The 6,000-nt window shown below is 39.1% G+C and overlaps 1 protein-coding gene across 2 annotated transcripts in view; it reads right to left on the reverse strand.

The window, feature by feature from the left end:
• nlgn3a (neuroligin 3a) overlaps nt 1-5,075 on the reverse strand; it is a 188,342-nt gene extending 183,267 nt beyond the window's left edge. For both annotated transcript variants that reach the window (XM_053506451.1, XM_053506450.1), the window contains exon 1: nt 4,871-5,075. The gene's annotated coding sequence lies outside the window, so the exon portion shown is untranslated. The remainder of the gene's footprint in view (nt 1-4,870) is intronic.
• Nucleotides 5,076-6,000: the final 925 nt, after the last annotated feature.

The following is a 6,000-nucleotide window of genomic DNA, read 5'->3' on the forward strand; positions in this document are numbered from 1 at the left end:
GCAAACACTCATTTGTTGTAATAATAGAGTCTGGGAAATAATGGGCATCAAGAATTAGGTCTCTCTCTGCAATTAACATGTGTTTACAAATGGATCTTAAAGGCTTCTTGATGGGACTGAGCTGCACGCAGCTAAGCAACCATTTAGAGTCCTTAATGATTCTGCTACATCTTGAGTTTTGGGATCGGAAGGCACCAAAAACAATGATGACAGCAAAAATATTAATATAGAAGAGAAGCTAAATGATTTGAGATGATAATGCTTCTCTTTTACAATCATAGCAACAAATGTAATACCACGCAATAAAGTGAGGTGTTTTAGCCAGATCACAATTTTGCTCTGTAGCATCATCTGGAATCATCTGTGGCAGGGCATGAACCTAAAAGACTAAAATACATTGCAATACTAGAAATATTACGTTTATGTTCATTTGGACATAAGAATAATAAAGTGAAATGCAAATGTTTTAAATGACTGTTGATCGAGACAACATGACCTCCATGTCTTGATTACATTTGCATTTGTTTGCACACTATGCCTGTGAAATAACCATATAATTGTCTCAGCACGATATTACACGGCCACGACATCCACTGACTTTTTTTTAAGGTTATATTACATAATTAGATTACCAGACCTGTCAACCTTTATGCTAGAATAAGTTATCACACAGAAATACACTAAATACGCCATCATTTTTCTTGCATAATGGAATGGGAGATGAATTAGTCAGCATATGAATCTAAAATGATTGTGCTGGTGTTTTGAACTCGCCAGTATTAACTGACAGCACCTGGAAATCCCGCTTCCGTTCTCACCATCTCAACTGATTTTAAATCATCCCTCATGGCTCTCTTTCTGTCATGTGATGGAAAAATATTAAGAGTTTATTAAAATTATTGCTGCACATTGAATCATATAAAAATCTTTGTGAATATATACTCATTCACTCACTCATCGTCTATATTGCTCCATCCTGTATACAGGGTTGTGAGAGCCTGGAACCTATCCCTGGAGACTTAGGGCATAGGGTACACACTAGACAGGGTGAAAATCCACAGTGCTAACCACTAAGTCACTGTGCCGCCCAGGTGATACAGTAAGTACAGTTTTTGGCGAACACCCTCTTAAGGGGATGAATTTGTGTAGATGGTTATTTGCTGTTAGCCTAGTTAAATACATTTGAATACAAATAGTTACATATTGCAGTTTAAACTACAATTGCAATATGTGTCAATATAATTGCAATGTGATTTTTTTAAATCAAATTATGCAGCTCTAATTAATAGGAAATAAAATCTATAAACACATGGTCCACCCTACACCATTATTACACCCAGAGTACATTACACTTACGTATATCAACCAGGCATACTGTAAGAATCAATTCACGAATATAATAATACTACAAAGATGACACAGCTGTTAAGGCATATGTACACTGTCATTGTAGACCAACTAGTATTTACCCTCGTACACACACTCCTTGTGACAGATTTTGCATTCCACACTCTTCATGCTAGGATTTTTGTTTGTTGGAGGTTTACTTGTTTAATTTTTTCTAAAGCCAAGGTAGATGGCTCACATTTGGGGGTGGCCTTTTTCCAGGAGAATTGTATGACTGGCGACCTTGAGCTACATCATCTGCCATTTTGAACAACTGTGTTGCAAGCATGCACAGTTATCGACATTCATGTTTTTTTTTCTAATACACAGAATACAGGATTGCATGAAAAAACATGAGAAGGGTGAAAGTTTAGAATTGTTCACATTGGGCTTTAAGAAATGTACTGTAATGTTTTTTTTTTTACTGTATACTATGTATTAGTGCAGAATCACCTAAAAATCCAACATTTAGTTAAGTTTTTGCTACTGCTGCTGCTGACAAGCAGTTCCTGACTGTACAACTGATATTGTAATTACGCTCTGCTCTACTCTGCTTAAACAAGAAATGGTGTAAATACTCATTAGCATTTCTAAATGATTATATCTTTTAGACATTATATCATTTCTCCTGGAAAGCCTAATCTGCATGTTTTTGGACTGCGGGAAAAAACCAGAGTACCCGGAGGAAACTCCCTCTCGGGGAAAATATGCAAACTCCACACACACAGGGGTGGGAATCAAGCCTGGCCAGTAATTCGAACCTGGAGGTGTAAGGCTAATCCTGATGCATGCATTTACCATAAGGAGTTTAGCCAACATACACTTACTCACCTTTGATACACTTAGATTTATTCTGTATTCAGGGTCACGACTGGCCTAGATCCTATCCCAGGTGACTTAGGGCACGAGGCAGGGTACACCCTGAACAGGATGCCAATTCATTGAGGGCACACACATTAAGCCTAATCTGCATGTCTTTGGACTGTGGGAGGAAACCCACCAAGCACAGGGAGAACTCTATGCACACAAAGAGGGGAATCAAGCCTGGCTGGGAATCGAATCTGGACCCTGGAGATCCAAGGTGACAATTCTAACCACTACACCACCATGCCATCATATAGTTTATAAAAAAAATTTAAAGGTAAAATCTGACCACCTTAATGCATGCATTTCCCATGAGAAGTTCAACCAAGATACAGTACTTAAGTAAGTCAAAAGGTTAGACACACTATTCAAACGTTTGGGCACAAGACTGGATGTATTTTACTACATTCTAATACAATACTGCGGATTCCAAAACTATTTCTATTCTTACAAGAAGAGTATTGTCAAGTGCATTTGCAAAACCCAATAAACACCATGATGAAACTGTCTCTCATAAAGACCTTCCCAGGAAAGCAAGACCAAAACTTACTTCTGCTGCAGAGGAGAACTTCATTTAGAGTTACCAGCCTCAAATCATCAATTAACAAACAGCACCTCAGATTAGAGCCGTTATGAAGACTTTACAGATCATAATTATCAGACACATCCCAATTTCAAGTGTTCTAAAGGAGATTTTTGCATATTTTGGATGCCTTCAGGAGTGGCTCTGTGGTTTAGGCCCTGAACTAGTAATCGGGAGGCTCCCAGTTTCCAACTTCACCACCGCCAAGTTGCCACTGTTGGGCCCTTGAGCAAGGCCCTTAACCCTGCTCAGATGTATAGTAAAATAAAAATGTAACTCTAGATAACAGTGTCTTCCCAATGTCAAAAATTTATGTAAAATAAAGTTTTTTCTCATAATAATGTGCACTAGGAGTTTGCAATACCCTGCATGAAACCATACACCACATTATAAATTACATTTTGTTTAGGTTCTATACAAACTGTGATTATGAGTTGGGTAGAAGTGAGGACAGAACAGATTTAAATCAACTGGAGCCACAAAAGAGGCAGAGGCTGTGAGGACCGAATACAAATAGAGACATACACTGAGAGGGGAAATTGAAAAGCAAGACCGTGCATAATCCTTCGAAAGACACCAAATGCCCAAGCATAAATACACAGCCTGCAAGTTTAAAAAAAAGAAAAAGAAAGAAAAAACAGTGCAATGTGAGTGGTCTCTGAAAAGCATCTTTAGGAAGCGACTTGATTAACCCAAATAGAATAATGTCTACAAGATCCATAAAGCTATTAAATGGTATGAAACTGCACGGATGTCCACATTTGCATTAGGTGGATGATTGTGTTATTCAGTTAGCAAAGTGCTGTACTGAGGGCTGAGATGGAATGGATATGCAGTGGCACTAGGAATCCCTTTAAAGCTTCGGCTTTACAGGCAACAATTGCTTATTCACTATATCTCCATGACAACTCAGAGGCACCCATTATTCCTCTCACGGCTCTGCCCTCCTTTTCCCGTTCTTCCTGTTAAAATCTTCTCCGATAACGAAAGCTCAGATAAAGAACTGTACGCGGGAAAACATCTGTGACATCTAAACTAATTATTCGCCAGTGACTTTCAGAGGTGCTCGGTTCGTACCGGCCACTTTCGACTGACTGACTGACCTTGTGGGGAAATAAATGAATTAGGGAGTCAGGACTTGTGCCAGGGTTTCACTGTTTGACTCGTCTAGTCGCAGTGTGTGAATCAATCGTAGTCGAGTTAGTGTGCTGCATGTATGTATGTATGTCGGGTCTGTAAGCTCAACACCAGAAGGCATGATCGGAATAATTTCTTCTTAATGCCAGACAAGGAAGCGGTCACAAAGCCCCCTGCAGGCTGGATCTCAACCTAGCCTTTTTTACATACTTATCTCTACATCTACATTTTTGGAGACTGACGGTTAACCTGTGGAGGTCTGTGAATTCAAAAGCAGCAAAATAAACAATATGAATTTAAACAAACAAACCAACAAACACATCAGGCGATGATGATGATGATGAGCCTAAATGGTGCAAAAGCATGACAGCATAATTAAATAGTAAGTAAATGCATGCAATCAATAGAGAATCTTTTCAATCTGCTTAAAAACGAATGTTTACGTTCCTTTGCATGATGCATGTTTTTGCATTTACCGTTTTATGCACATAACATCACGGCACGGGCAAGCTCGCGCAGCATGTAAACAACTGTTGCCCGGTGTGTTTGGAGGCTGACGGGGTTACGGATGTCTGTCGAGGTGTAAAGATGGAGCTATTGTTAGTTCTGTACCGCACGCAGATACGCAGTGGACGCATTGTAACGCTTCGCCTGGTAACTTTAAGGGACTCGATCGCATGTTTTCTTCATCACATCCGACACAGTGAAGTGCACGCGCCAGACTTCATGCTGCATTCAAATTCGCTGATGAGATTAACGTCTGACTTACCGAAAACTCGACCGTTATTTTCTACAGCTGGCTTAAACAGAACGGAAACACATGAACTCGAATTCATTCTTTATAAATGATATAAATGAAAGAGAGAGGGAGAGAGAGAGGGAAAGAGAAACACGACTCACCTGCTTTGGTGAACTATTAAAAAAGCCTCCATTCCTGTTATTTTCTTTCCCCCCAAAAAATATTTATACACCCGACTCTAATGCACTACTAAACCGTAATCCTACGCAGTTCTTTAAGATTCCCCCTCTCACGACACTTCGTTTTTTCCGAAAGAAGGAAACATCCTTCATTTACCCTCCGTGCGCATTTTCGTGATTTTCCCCCTCCCCGTGTACCGTTTCCTTGCCCGTTCTTGAAGTCTCTCTCTCTCTCTCTCTCTGCGCGCGGTCTTCACGGGAGCGCGCCGCACGCACACGCGCCACCTTCTTCGCTTTTTTCGGGAACGCCAACGCAGGCGCGAGTTACCAAGGAAACCCTGTGCGCGTGCCCGTCATATTCACGCAGGATACAGGGTGGATGCTAACGCAGATTTTCAAAACAATTACAATAATAATAATTAAAAAATATTCGAAACCCGATGTTGCTTTAGACAAAAAAAAAGATTTTGTGAAGACCTGTTTTTGTCTCTCTCTCTCTCTCTCGCTGTGTGTGTGTGTTAATAACCTTGATTTTTAATTACTTTTGCTTTTTAGTTCTTGTTATTGTGACTTCTAAGGATGCAACCATTCACTCGGGTCAAAATTTGATTCTATTCACGATCCTGCCTTCACAAATGAATTCTCAAAATATTTTGAAGAAATTTTTTTAATGAAATAAAAGATGTGACTGAAATAAATAAATAAACAATAAACAAATTCATTATAAATAGATATGAACAGAGGCTGAATATGATGGACAGAATTCAGTATAAGTTTTGATCTATGTTTTAAATATAAATAAATAAAATTGACACCCTGTCCTGAGTGTCCTCCTTTTTGCCCAAAGTCTCCTAGGACGGGCTCCAGGCCCCCTTTGACCATGTACATGATAAGTGGTATAGAAGATGAAGATAAGATGAAGATGATAAATAAATGAATGAATAAATAAATAAATAAAATTGGCACCGTGTCCAGAGTGTACCCCACCTCATGCCCAAAGAAGATGAAGATGAGATGAGAATGATAAATAAATAGGCAAACAAACCCCCTAAACTTTATTTGAATAAACAACAGATGATGAAATATCAGATCAGAAAAATCAATTATGAATT

The sequence above is a fragment of the Clarias gariepinus genome, chromosome 10, assembly GCF_024256425.1.
Source record: "Clarias gariepinus isolate MV-2021 ecotype Netherlands chromosome 10, CGAR_prim_01v2, whole genome shotgun sequence".
NCBI classification, from domain to species: domain Eukaryota; kingdom Metazoa; phylum Chordata; class Actinopteri; order Siluriformes; family Clariidae; genus Clarias; species Clarias gariepinus.